Source organism: Mobula birostris, chromosome 22 (assembly GCF_030028105.1).
Source record: "Mobula birostris isolate sMobBir1 chromosome 22, sMobBir1.hap1, whole genome shotgun sequence".
Lineage (NCBI taxonomy): Eukaryota > Metazoa > Chordata > Chondrichthyes > Myliobatiformes > Myliobatidae > Mobula > Mobula birostris.
The window spans coordinates 37,910,450-37,925,278 of record NC_092391.1 but is presented as its reverse complement, the minus strand read 5'-3'; the positions used below and the strand labels follow the sequence as shown (position 1 = coordinate 37,925,278).

At 42.1% G+C, this 14,829-nt stretch overlaps 1 long non-coding RNA gene across 1 annotated transcript in view; it reads left to right on the top strand.

The window, feature by feature from the left end:
- The window catches only part of LOC140186122 (uncharacterized), a 163,657-nt gene that overhangs the window by 138,238 nt on the left and 10,590 nt on the right, over positions 1-14,829 (top strand). The window contains exon 2 of the long non-coding RNA XR_011882789.1: positions 13,754-13,871. This is a non-coding gene — a long non-coding RNA (uncharacterized lncRNA). The remainder of the gene's footprint in view (positions 1-13,753; positions 13,872-14,829) is intronic.

Here is a 14,829-nt window from a genome sequence, read left to right as displayed (position 1 = left end):
AGTTCATACTCTCTCATACTAAGTGGAGATTTCAACTGTTGGATAGATCCAGTGCTGGATCGATCCTCTCCTATTCCCAGAGTACTAAACAAATCTGCCTCATTAATTCAGTCCTTCCTCTCCAACTATGGCATCTCTTATGTATGGCACTTTCTCCACCCAAATAAGAGAGAATATCCTTTCTTCTCACACATCCATCACACCTTTTCTAGAATTGACTTCTTTCTAATTGATAACCAGCTGATTCCATTGGTCCGTTCCTGTGTTTATCAGAGTATGGTGATATCAGACCATGCTTCAGTTGTCCTGTCTATAATTCTTCCTGGCCTTCTTCAAATAAGTAAACATTGGCGCTTAAGTTCGACCTTACTGTCAGATAATGATTTTGTAAAATTTATGGAGGACCAGATAATCTTTTCTCTTAATACCAATACGCCACTTGAAACCTCAAGCCTGGTTGTTTGGGACACTTTGAAAGCATACTTCAGGGGTCAGATAATTTTTTTACACTGCGAACGTGAAAAGAAAGATCCATAAAGAACAAGTAGATCTGGCCAACCAAATTAAAGAAATAGATCAACAATATGCTCAAGTTAAAAATCCGGAGCTGTACAAAAAACGAGTGGAACTTCGAACTAAGTTTGACCTTATTTCCACTCACTCAATTGAACGTCTACTTTTGAAGAGCAGGATCCGGTTCTACATCCATGGTGACAAATCTGGTAAATTTTTAGCCAACCAATTAAGGGGCTTCAAAGCCAAATAACACATTACAAAAATTCAAATGGAAAATGGAAGCATCACCTCGAATCATTCTGAAATCAACAACACATTCAGGAATTTTTACTCAAACAACAGGAATTCTGCAGATGCTGGAAATTTAAGCAACACACATAAAAGTTGCTGGTGAACGCAGCAGGCCAGGCAGCATCTGTAGGAAGAGGTGCAGTCGACGTTTCAGGCCGAGACCCTTCGTCAGGACTAACTGAAGGAAGAGTGAGTAAGGGATTTGAAAGTTGGAGGGGGAGGGGGAGATCCAAAATGATAGGAGAAGACAGGAGGGGGAGGGATGGAGCCAAGAGCTGGACAGGTGATAGGCAAAAGGGATACGAGAGGATCATGGGACAGGAGGTCCAGGAAGAAAGACAAGGGAGGGGGGATCCAGAGGATGGGCAAGGGGTATATTCAGAGGGACAGAGGGAGAAAAAGGAGAGTGAGGGAAAGAATGTGTGTACAAAAATAAGTAACAGATGGGGTACCAGAGATGGGTGGGGCATTAGCGGAAGTTAGAGAAGTCGATGTTCATGCCATCAGGTTGGAGGCTACCCAGACGGAATATAAAGTGTTGCTCCTCCAACCTGAGTGTGGCTTCATCTTTACAGTAGAGGAGGCCGTGGATAGACATGTCAGAATGGGAATGGGATGTGGAATTAAAATGTGTGGCCACTGGGAGATCCTGCTTTCTCTGGCGGACAGAGCGTAGATGTTCAGCAAAGCGGTCTCCCAGTCTGCGTCGGGTCTCGCCAATATATAAAAGGCCACATCGGGAGCACCGGACGCAGTATATCACCCCAGCCGACTCACAGGTGAAGTGTTGCCTCACCTGGGAGGACTGTTTGGGGCCCTGAATGGTGGTAAGGGAGGAAGTGTAAGGGCATGTGTAGCACTTGTTCCGCTTACAAGGATAAGTGTCAGGAGGGAGATCAGTGGGGAGCGATGGGGGGGACGAATGGACAAGGGAGTCGCGTAGGGAGCGATCCCTGCGGAATGCAGACAGAGGGGGGAGGGAAAGATGTGCTTAGTGGTGGGATCCCATTGGAGGTGGCGGAAGTTACGGAGAATAATATGTTGGACCCGGAGGCTGGTGGGGTGGTAGGTGAGGACCAGGGGAACCCTATTCCTAGTGGGGTGGCGGGAGGATGGAGTGAGAGCAGATGTACGTGAAATGGGGGAGATGCGTTTAAGAGCAGAGTTGATAGTGGAGGAAGGGAAGCCCCTTTCTTTAAAAAAGGAAGACATCTCCCTCGTCCTAGAATGAAAAGCCTCATCCTGAGAGCAGATGCGGCAGAGATGGAGGAATTGCGAGAAGGGGATGGCGTTTTTGCAGGAGACAGGATGAGAAGAGGAATAGTCCAGATAGCTGTGAGAGTCAGTAGGCTTATAATAGACATCAGTGGATAAGCTGTCTCCAGAGACAGAGACAGAAAGATCTAGAAAGGAGAGGGAGGTGTCGGAAATGGACCAGGTAATCTTGAGGGCAGGGTGAAAGTTGGAGGCAAAGTTAATTAAGTCAATGAGCTCTGCATGCGTGCAGGAAGCAGCGTCAATGCAGTCATCGATGTAGCGAAGGAAAAGTGGGGGACAGATACCAGAATAGGCACGGAACATAGATTGTTCCACAAAGCCAACAAAAAGGCAGGCATAGCTAGGACCCATACGGGTGCCCATAGCTGCACCTTTAGTTTGGAGGAAGTGGGAGGAGCCAAAGGTGAAATTATTAAGAGTAAGGACTAATTCCGCTAGACGGAGCAGAGTGGTGGTAGAGGGGAACTGATTAGGTCTGGAATCCAAAAAGAAGCGTAGAGCTTTGAGACCTTCCTGATGAGGGATGGAAGTATATAGAGACTGGACATCCATGGTGAAAATAAAGCAGTGGGGGCCAGGGAACTTAAAATCATCGAAGAATTTAAGAGCGTGAGAAGTGTCACGAACATAGGTCGGAAGGGATTGAACAAGGGGTGATAAAACAGTGTCGAGGTATGCAGAAACGAGTTCGGTGGGGCAGGAGCAAGCTGAGACAATAGGTCGGCCAGGACAGGCAGGTTTGTGGATCTTGGGTAGGAGGTAGAAACGGGAAGTGCGAGGTGTGGGAACTATAATGTTGGTAGCAGTGGATGGGAGATCCCCTGAGTGGATAAAGTCGGTGATGGTGTGGGAGACAACGGCCTGGTGCTCTTTAGTGGCGTCACGATCGAGGGGTAAATAAGAGGAGGCATCCGCGAGTTGTCGCCGTGCCTCGGCAAGGTAGAGGTCAGTACGTCAGACTACAACAGCACCCCCGTTATCGGCGGGTTTAATAATAAGGTTAGGATTAGTGCGGAGGGAGTGGAGAGCAGAGCGTTCCGAAGGAGTGAGGCTGGAATGGGGACAAGGTGCGGTGAAGTCGAGACAGTTGATGTCCCGTCGGCAGTTAGTGATAAAGAGATCCAGAGCAGGCAGAAGACCAGAGCGGGGTGTCCATGAAGAAGAGGAGGGTTGAAGGCGGGAGAAGGGGTCATCCGTGGGGCTGGAAGAGTCCTTGTGAAGAAGTAGGCTCGGAGACGGAGACAGCGGAAGAAGAGTTCCGCATCATTGCGAACACAGAACTCGCTGAGGTGTGGGCGAAGGGAGACAAAGATGAGGCCCTTACTGAGGTCAGAGCACTCTGCCTCCGACAGTTGGAGGTCAGAGGGGATGGTAAAGACCTGGCACGGATGAGAGCTGGGATCAGAGGGGGGAGGGGGGAGGCTGGGGGTGTCAATAGAGAGGGGAGGGTTGGGGTGAGAGGAAGATGGAGCCTCTGAGGACCCAGGAGCTGATGATGGGATCTGAAGGAGATGGGATTGCAGAGTATTGGTGGGGAAGGGGAGACGGGAGTCACAATAGCAGCACATAAAGACCCGGCCCCATCTGTTACTTATTTTTATACACACATTCTTTCTCTCACTCTCCTTTTTCTCCCTCTGTCCCTCTGAATATACCCCTTGCCCATCCTCTGGGTCCCCCCTCCCTTGTCTTTCTTCCCGGACCTCCTGTCCCATGATCCTCTCGTATCCCTTTTGCCTATCACCTGTCCAGCTCTTGGCTCCATCCCTCCCCCTCCTGTCTTCTCCTATCATTTTGGATCTCCCCCTCCCCCTCCAACTTTCAAATCCCTTACTCACTCTTCCTTCAGTTAGTCCTGACGAAGGGTCTCGGCCTGAAACGTCGACTGCACCTCTTCCTACAGATGCTGCCTGGCCTGCTGCGTTCACCAGCAACTTTTATGTGTGTTGCAGGAATTTTTACTCCCGACTTTACACTTCTGAATCCCCAAATGATAACATTTTGGCCCAGAATTTTTTAAACAGCTTAAATATCCCCACACTTTCTTCTGATCTCAAAATGAGAATGAATGAGCCAATATCATCAGAGGAAATATCCTTAGCCATCTCGTTACAGCAGACTGGTAAATCTCCAGGACCCAACGGGATCCTTGTGGAATTCTTTAAATCAGTTTCATCACTGGTCTTACCTCAACTAACCCTGGTTCTATCTCATTCATTTAAACAAGGTAAACTGCCAGCATCATTTAATGAGGCATGCATTATTCTTCTAGCGAAGAGAGGCAAAGATCCAACAGAGTGCTCCTCATACAGGCCAATCTCCCTGTTAAATGTTGATGTCAAAATCTTAGCTAAAGTTTTGGCCCGTACACTGAAGAATATCCTACCCTCAATTATTTCTGAAGACCAAACCGGTTTTGTCAAAAACTGCCTTCCCTTTTTTAACGTACGCCATTTATTAAATATTTTATATTCACCTTCAGATGGGATCCCTGAATTTGTCATTTCCTTAGACGCAGAGAAAACATTTGACTGTGTGGAATGGAATTACCTCTTTGCTGTTTTAGAAAAATTTGATTTTGGACCAAGTTTTGTCACGTGGATTAACCCTTACATACAGTTCGTATTCTATACCTTCACAGTATGGTCCAGGTCAATTTTGACCCAGCCCAAGAACCCCTCATAGCGAGTGTCTGTTCCAAATTTTGACCCACAGATCTATTTAGAATGTATAAGTATCCTATCTAACATTAATAAATGGGTGATTAATCAATTAATGTTTCAGAGATGTAAAATCCATTTCAATAGATATGGGTCAAATTTGACCAGGAACAGCCTCAAAGTACAAAAACTTGTAGCACCTGTACAAAAGTATAAAATTTTTAAATATTTCATTTTTGCGCACTTTGGGTCACTTTAGGAAACGTCATCAAATTTTGGCTTAAAAAACAATATTTAGGGTATTTTTACTGCTGTCAAGTGTCAAAATGGGTCAAATTTGACCTGAACAGTATGTAAGGGTTAAACTGTTATATTCACGTCCCACTCACCGCCTCTGTTTTGGCCAACTCTCAGCAATCCCAACCTTTCAACCTCAAACGTGGAATCCGTCAAGGATGCCCTTTAAGCCCTTTACTTTTCGATCTGGCCATAGAGCCACTGGCGATTGCGTTCAGCAGCTGTGCGGATCTGACGGGGATTTGGAGGGAGGGAGTTGGGCACAAAGTCTCCCTTTAAGCTGACGATCTTTTACTTTTTATATCAAACCCGATCACCTCCTTACCCCCCATGTTCTCATTCCTTAACAAATTTAGCCAGTTTTCAGGATACAAACTTTATTTACACAAGAGCGAACTTTTTCCAATAAATGGAGAAGCGCAGGCGTCAGAGTTCCATAACCTCCCTTTTGAGGCAGTGAATAACCAATTTACTTACCTCGGCGTCACACTAACAAGGAAACATAAGCGTTTTTTTGGAGAAAATTTCATGAATTTGTTAAATCACACAAAACAGAGCCTAGCACAGTGGTCACCCTTGTCCATGTCCCTTATGGGCCGAATTAATGTCATCAAAATGAACATCCTTCCTAAATAGTTATACCTTTTTCAATCCATACCAACGTTCATTCCTAAAGCCTTCTTTGACTAGTTAGACTCAGTCATATCGTCCTACTTATGGAAGGGCAAATGTCCCCAACTGAATAAAGTCCATCTTCAAAAATCTAAAAGTGTTGGGGGCATGGCTACGCCCAATTTCCGCTTACATTACTGGGCAGCTAATATACACTGTCTCATCTTTTGATTTCATTTTCACAACCAATCTGACTGCCCAATAAGGGTGGCAATGGAGCTGAACCCTATTAAGAATTTCTCCATCTCCGCACTTCTTGGATCCGCACTCCCTTTATAGTGGTATCCTTGGCTTCTCTCTTTCAAGTCCTATTCTACATAATCATCTCTTCCAGCCTTCTATACATGATTCAACATTTCAAGACGGGTATGGAAAGGGCATCAGGTGCAGTGCTGCCAGGATAATCAAGGACACGACCCACACAGCCAACAGACTTTTCGTCCTTCTTCCCTCTGGGTGAAGGTTCAGGAGCTTGAAAACTCGTACAGCCAGATTTGGGAACAGCTTCTTTCCAACTGTGATAAGACTGCTGAATGGATCCTGATCCAGATCTGGGCCGTACCCTCCAAATATCCGGACTTGCCTCTCGGTTTTTTTGCACTACCCTACTTCCCATTTTTCTATTTTCTATTTATGATTTATAATTTAAATTTTTAATATTTACTAATTTTAACTATTTTTAATATCTTTAATATTTAATATTTGTAATCCAGGGAGTGTGAAGCGCAGAGTCAAATATCGTTGTGATGATTGTACATTCTAGTACCAATTGTTTGGCGACAATAAAGTATAAAGTATAAAGATCTTTTTATAGACAACTGTTTTGCATCATTTGAACAACTGTCTGCAAAGTTTAACCTACCCAACACTCATTTCTTCAGATATTTGCAGATTAGACATTTTATCAGCCTTTTGATATCAAACTTCCCTGAGGCACCTGACACAAATGCTGTTGATATGTTTCTCTGCATGAATCCATTGCACAAGAGTCTAATATCTACTATTTGCAACAAGCTTGCGGTCCTGAGGCAAGCCCCCCTTGACAAAATTAAAACCGCCTGGAAGCAAGATTTAAATTTCTCACTGTCAGACGATGTGTGGGATTCAGTTCTTAAGTTAGTTAACTCAACCTCTTTATGTGCCCACCACTGTTTGTTACAGTTCAAGGTCATACACAGGGCCCATATGTCGAAAACTAAATTATCTTGCATTTATCCGGATTTTAATCCCTGCTGTGACAAATGCAAAAGGGGTGAGGCTTCCCTTATTCACATGTACTGGACCTGCCCTAGCTTGGAAAAATACTGGAAAGATGTTTTCCAAACTCTATCTCAAATACTTATTTATAATTTGGAACCTAACTCTATGATTGCTCTTTTTGACACCTCCGGAGAGGGGGACACGCGTCTAAGTCCGACCAAACATTGCACACTGTCCTTTGCCTCTCTTTTGGCCAGGCACACAGTCTTGCTCAGGTGGAGGGATGCTGGCCTGCCCACCCACATTCAGTGGCTCAGGGACATCATGTCCCGTCTATACCTTGAGAAGACCCATTATTTAATTCTCAACTTGGACATAAATTTCCAAAAGGTGTGGGGACCAGCCCTTGAATATTTTCAGAATTCCCAGCCAAACTAAAGGTCCATCCTTTCTTTCTTTCCTCTGCACAAATATCCCTGACTTCCAACATTTCCCAGTAAAATTCTACGGACCCAGACTTGTAAACATACAACAGTTTGTGCATTAGGAAAATACACCTTCTCTATACCTAAATACACCTTCTTTGTGGGGACAAAGGCTCTGCTTAACCCTTTTTGCTAATGCAGTGCTGGCTTGGAGATGGGGATTGGGAGGGGTTGGTCGGGGCAGGGAGGCAACTAAAGCACAATTGTACTGGGGGTGCATCTCTTTCATAGATGTAAATTGTACATTTGATACAATTGTTACGAACTGCACAAATCTTCTTTATACTATGTTCTCTTTATTTTAAGAACCAATAACAATATTTGAAAAAGAAAAAGAAGTTATTGAGTTGGTTGAAAATAACTTCCTCAAGAATCTTGACCATGAAGGGAAGATTTGAAATAGACCTTTAGTTAGCTACTACCTCTCTATTAAAGTTTGACTTTTCAAGTAAGGGTTGACAGCTGAAATTTTGAAAGCATCTGGAAGAACACCAGCTTCAAGGGATGTGTTAATAATTTTTCCAACAGAATTGAAACTAATACTAAGAGTCCTTAAAAAGTGTGATAGGGACAGGGTTGAAAAAGCAAGTAAATGGTTTACTCTGTTACAACCTTATGAAGTTCTGAATTGGAAATAGATGTAAATTTTGACATTGCTGCTGTCTTTTTACGAAGTTGGCTATAGGAAGTTACTAGTATTTGTGTCTATTCTCTCCCTAATGGAAGAAATTTTGTTGATTAAAAATATTGTGAATTCCTCACATCTTGTGGCAGATGCTTGACTGAGGACACTGTAGGTTGGAGCAGGATTCAACAGTTGGTTTAGAGTTGAGAACAGTATCCTTGAATTACCACTATTCTGTGTAATAACCTTGGGAAAAAAATAGGCTGCTTTTAAAGAGCATATTGCTGCATTCAAGTTTTTCCTTGAAAATATTAAGATGAACTTCTACCCCAGTGATCGTTGCACTGATAAAACTAAATTTCAGATGTAACTATTTTGTATGCTAGTACCAGAAACTGACAATGGATTTACACTCAGAGACCCCTTTCTTATCTACCTCCTCTACATGATAAAGTGACCACTGAGTATCTGCTCACGGTCTTCTGTTGCTGTAGCCTGTCCACTTCAAGGCTCGACATGTTGTTCATTCAGAGATGTTCTCCTGCACACCACTATTGCAACACGTGGTTATTTGGGTTACTCTCGCCTATTGTCTTCCTGTCAGGCCATTCTCTTCTGAACTCTCTCATTAACACCGTGTTTTCGCTGCTACGTAAACGGCAACAATGAATATCATTCGAGACAGGTTATATAAAAATAACCAAACATTTATTAAACACCGATAAATGATAAGGGGAAAAAAAACAAACGAAAACTTTAACTGGAAGTTAACAGATATGCAGCCATTCACCAACTCGCCACTCGGCTCTGGTTCTTAAAGCGTTAAATTTGAAAACAGTTCTTAAAGCGGTACAGACAGATATAGTTCTTAAAGCGGTAACTTCGAAAGTTCCACAGATTTACACGTTCAATTGGGAGAGACTTCTCTGGAGAAGGATTTCTTCACAGATGCAACTTTACTGCTGGTTCTGTCCACAGGATTCACAATGCTGAAAATAAACAGTTTAAATTGACTGACCTTAAATTCCTTGACAGAGAGAGAGAGCGCACCTTTTTGCATGAACTCATTGCTCTTCTGGCAAGAGTTATCTCGATGCAGGTAGCTACTACTCCAACGAAGACTCAGTAAGGTCGATCCTTTATTAAACTGCCAAACGATGCTGACTCCTCTCGATCCTTTGATTCTGCACTTCGATAAATTCTTCACTCTCCCTTTGAATGTTGGAATTGAGTAAATCAACACATCTAGCAAAAATTTCCAGTCCAAATAATAAAGTATTTTGCAACAGAACGCACAACCGTTTTAAAAATGAAACTGTGTCACCAACAACAAACACGCAACAGAAACGGAGATACAGCACGTTCTACCTGGAAATCTACAAACTCAAAAGCCAACTGCATCACCTGGGTCGACCCTTATATAGTCGCGGGGCACATGTCATCACGTGACCTCACATCGGCGGGAAAATCACTTCAGGTGACCTCCAAAAGACCATTACATCATTCTCACAAGAAAAAAACAGATCTCCTTGAGCATGTAACATCGCTCACAGAACTGCTGTTCACTAGGTGTAGTTTGTTTTTTGCACCATTCTCTGTACATTCTAGAGATTGTTGCGTTGAAAGTCCCAGGAGACCAGTAGTTTCTGAGGTACTGAAACCACCACGTCTGGCACCAACAATTATTCTATGGTCAGAGTCACTTAGATCACATCTCTACCCCATTCTGGTGTTTGGTTTGAACAATAACTGAACCGCTTGACCATATCTGCATGTTTTTATGCATTGAGTTGCTGTCACATGATTTGCAGATTAAATATTTAATTACTTAATTTACGTACAAGTGTACCTAATAAAGTGGTGACTGAGTGTATATGGAATATCATAAAAAGTTTACTAATTCAATAATAGCTTCAGGAAAGTGCGTGAGTCAATAAGTTACACACATCAAATTTGCCAGGCAGCATCTCTAAGAAGAGATACAGTCGATGTTTCGGGCCGAGACCCTGTCCTGACGAGGGGTCTCGGTCCGAAACGTCGACTGTACCTCTTCCTAGAGATGCTGCCTGGCCTTCTGCGTTCACCAGCAACTTTGATGTGTGTTGCTTGAATTTCCAGCATCTGCAGAATTCCTCGTGTTTGAGTCAATAAGTTATCTCACTAACACTACCTCTTGTGTTTAGGTTTCTGTAGCTCTGACTAGTTTCTAAGGACTCATGTAACCACATCTCAGGATATGCAAATTTACTGTACAGGAAATGACGTTGGAGTAATTAGAAACAAAGAGTAAACTTCTATACGCAGCAGGAAAGGAAACCCTGGTGGCCGGAGACCTACCTGTGTTAGCTGCTGTGTACCTGTCTCTTTAACGCTGCTGGTGACACTTAAAAGGCAACATCTACCATTAAGGACCACCACCCCCTGTAATACCTTCAGAAATATTGTTGCATTGTTAAATATTTCAGATCATACACACCACACACCAGTTTAGCTAGGTGTAAACCTCCTCAATACATAGGCATGTTTACTTAGTGCTATTAGAGTAAGCAAAGAACACTATAAAAAAAGAAAGGAAATCTTGTGCCCTGCAACCCGAAGTACTTGCAGAAAAGATAAAAGTGTAATTGTTTATGATAGATGATTATCACCAAATTGTGCAAAAAGCAGAAGGACATATTTTGGGCAAATCTTTATGACTGAAGACAGTCGTTCTTAGATCTTTGCAGGACCAAAAGATAATAGTGCATGAAATGATTGGTGCATTCTGAATAAATGTCCTGATTTGTATGCAATAAGGAGGCAAAATATTCATCTTAAGTGTTCCGTTGGGATTCAGACTGACTTGTCCTGCCTCTGGTCTTACGTATCAGAGACTAATGCGCTAATGAAAAATGATCAATTATGGATTGGTTTCCCAAGGCCTTGAATAATGCCACTATCCACAAGAATCTTAAAGGACTTCACTGTGTAAATCTTTCTCCTTTTTACAAGAGGTTATGCAACCTAAGTGTTAAATTGCCATTTACAGAGCATTTTATAAGACCTTAGCATATACTACAGAGCTTCACAACCAATAAAAATCATACAGTGTACTTACAGAAAGCAGGGTAGTCAAATTGCCCATTGTAAGCTCTCAGAAACGGCATTCACTCTGATCATCAGTTTTACAAAAGCAGATTGAATTATACATTTGGCTAGCCCAATTTTAAAATAATGCATGGTATCATTTTCTTCCAAGACAGTTAATATCTCATTTGAGATACCATATGTCCAATCATGCAATCCTCATTTATACAGTACTGAAGTGTCAGCAGTAATATTCATGCTCAGTTTGCAAGAGTGGGATTTCAAAGGTCAAAGTCTATTTATCATTAAAGTATGTATACATTATACAACCAAGATTTGTCTTTTTACAGGCAGCAAACAAACAAAGAAACCGAAAAGAACCCATTTTAAAAAAAGACCATCAAACACCTAATGTGCAGAGAGAAAAAAAATCGTGCAGGCAATAAAAGTAAGCAAGTAGCATTCAGAGCTAAAGTTTTACAGAAGACTTGAAGCCAGGCTTCACTGCAGTTGGAGTAGGCCACAGCCTCGGTTCATCATAGAGCCGAGTAAACATTGCAGGACCACAGATGCGAAGCCAGTCATCATTGCAGCCAGCACATGCCACAGCCTCGGTTAAGTGCAGAATTGGGTAAATGTTGTAGAGCAGTGAGCAGAACCAGGCAGAAATGGCCCATCCTTCACCTCCAATCCAAAACCCTGACTTCTTCAATCTGACCCGGCACTTAAATCGTCCAAGCATCGGGTTTTTCCTTGCTGTCGGACCTCTCTGGGACCTGGACCCCGCCAACACGATCTGGCCCGCACCCAACCTTTCCAATTGACCTTAAATCGATCAGACATTGCAACTTTCCTCTGCCATGCCTTGCCTTCACCTCTGCCTCCTCTCGTCTAGCTTCTCCATTGTTAGCAGTGATCGTCATTGATAAAGTGTTACACAACTGCAGCCTTCTGACTCAGGGAGACAGAGCCCCAACCACGCCATGTGTCAAGAGGATTGGAAGCAGTCATTTAGTAGTTCACTGGTGTTGAACATCAACTCAGCCTTTTTGACTAGTTAGCTGCTTCTATTCAATAAATTCTAAGCTTATATTCATCTATTTCTTTATAAAGTAGAAGCAGGCCATTCACTCATGAAGAGATTGCCAGTTCTCAAAAAATATTACTGCAACTTCCCTTTGATTCTCTTATCATCATTAACACTAGCAATCAATTATCCTACCAACCAGAATGTCATTAGGATGTGTGAGGATACCAGAGCAGCCAGGGAAACTCTGGGAGACTGCAAATGCTGGAATATGGAGCAACACACAACCTGCAGGAAAAACGCAGCATGTGGGAAGTAATCCGCGTCATCAGTGGGGGAAAGGAAACTGCCGACATCTCAGGCCGAAACCCTGCAAACTCCACACAGGCAGCACCAGGAGTCAGGATTGAATCTGCACCACTGGAACTGCAGGACAGCAACACAGGCTCCTGCACCCTTGTGCCACTCATGTGCAGATGGAACCACTTGAAATGAATCTGGGCATTGTTGATACGACAAAGACTTATTTTTTATTATAGTGGAAGCAAATCTTATGGAATCATAAAGTTCCTTCACTGCAAACTTGACAGAAATTATTAGGCACCATAGAGGGTCTACGGACATCAGAGAATATATGACACTATAGAGTGCAATAATTGAATTTAATTGAATTGACTTTATTACTTACATCCTTCATATATATGAGGAGTTAAGGTCTTTACATTATGTCTCCGTCTAAATGTGCAATGTGCAATTTATAGTAATTTATAACAAAATGTTATGTACAACAGGATAATCAATATAACATAGAAATACAGTTGTGTCAGCATGAATTAATCAGTCTGATGTCCTGGTGGAAGAAGCTGTCCTGGAGCCTGTTGGTCCTGGCTTTTATGCTGTGGTACCGTTTCCTGGATGGTAGAAGCTGGAACAGTTTGTGGTTGGGGTAACTCAGGTCTCCAATGATCCTTCAAGCCCTTTTTAAGGTCATAGAGATTAGTAATAGGCACTTCAGCCCACTCTCTGGTAATTGCTACATTTACAAGATACAGTGAAAAACCTTGCTTGTGTGCCACCCCCTCTCATAGACCATCCCCTACACAAGTGTATTACAGTAGTATTGCTGGAGGATATTCTGGACTTATGGTGTACAGTAAAGTATTAACATCAGCAATCAATCCTTAGACCTGAACGTGGACTATAGATTAAATATAAAATGCACCCCTGGGCTATAGGTTCCTGGAGCTGCAAACAGCAGTTAAGTAAAAAACAGACAATGCGAATTAACATTTATTTTGGGTGTCTGGAGTGTGGGTGTGAAGAAGGAGGCATGAAAGTTATATGTAATTCAGAGGAAGCATTATAGATACATTGCAAATACAGAATAGTCCTTTGATCTTCAGCATATAAAATGTCATGTAATATTGGGTCAAGCAGGCCCTTTCCTTCAGAGGAAGTCTCATTCTGTCAAATAAAAAAAACTACTTTGTATCTACCAGCTGCATCTCTCTAGTGACTTTGTTCACATTACTACAGTACAGAAGAAAAAAAAAACAGAATCCAAAATATAGTGTTACAGTTACAGAGAAGGACTGTGTAACAGATTTATTCTTACAAATTTCCTACTTACTTACAGTGACCAAATGACCTACCAAACCCACATGTCTTTGGGTGTGGGAGGAAACTGGAGCATTCAGAGGAAACTCATGTCGTCACAAACAACAGCTTCAAATTCCACATACACAGCATTACAGGTCAGTTTCAAGCCCAAGTTACCAGAACATTGTAGCAGCAACTCTGTCAGTTGCACCATTAAATGTCCTGCACTGAAATATTCCTGATATGAACTCCAAAATTTCAGATTTATAACATCAAGAGCATCTTGAGGGATTATCTAAGAATGGCGGGAGTGAGATCAAAGTCAAAGTAAATATATTATCTAAGTTCATCGCCATATATTGCCTTGAGATTCATTTCTTGCAGGCTTTTACAGGAAAATAAAGAAATACCGAAGAATTTATGAAAAAAATATGTATAAACAAAAAAAAAGCATCTAATGTTCTAAGGAAGACAAATTGCTCAGAAAAAAAACTGAGAAAATGATTTGTAGAGTCCTTGACTTTAGGCGTTGTAGTAGTGCAGGGAACACAAGGTTTGAAGAGGAAAGATATTTTTTTTTCAAAAAATTAAACACATATATTTAGAATTTTAAATAATGAAATAGTCAGATGTTAATTGACTGGAAAGGATTAATTCCAAATACATTATAAGATTTTATACTGGTGATGATTAACTTCCCGTGGCACAAATAACTAGTTGCATAATTTAATGTGTGAAACTACTTATTTCTGGAGCAAAAATGGAAGTGGTGTCAAAATCCTAGACAGAGTGTCAACATGATTTCAGAGAGCTGTATAACTGCAGGATTAAAGAAATGCAGAAACAAGGTTAATTAACTCTTAGTTCACTTCATCTTATCAAAATTTAGGAACCGATTTCTGTATCATTTGAGAGAACAAGCCCTTGATCCGAACTGAGATGTCTATGACCACGTGGGATAATAGTCCAGAATGCGTTGACATACAGGATATGCAGATTATAGGACAATCAAAGAGATCTAAATATATGTGTTTGGTTCATTCATGGTGACTTAGATTTCACACGTACAGAGAATAATAAGCACATGCAGAATATGCAAACAGGAGCCACCAC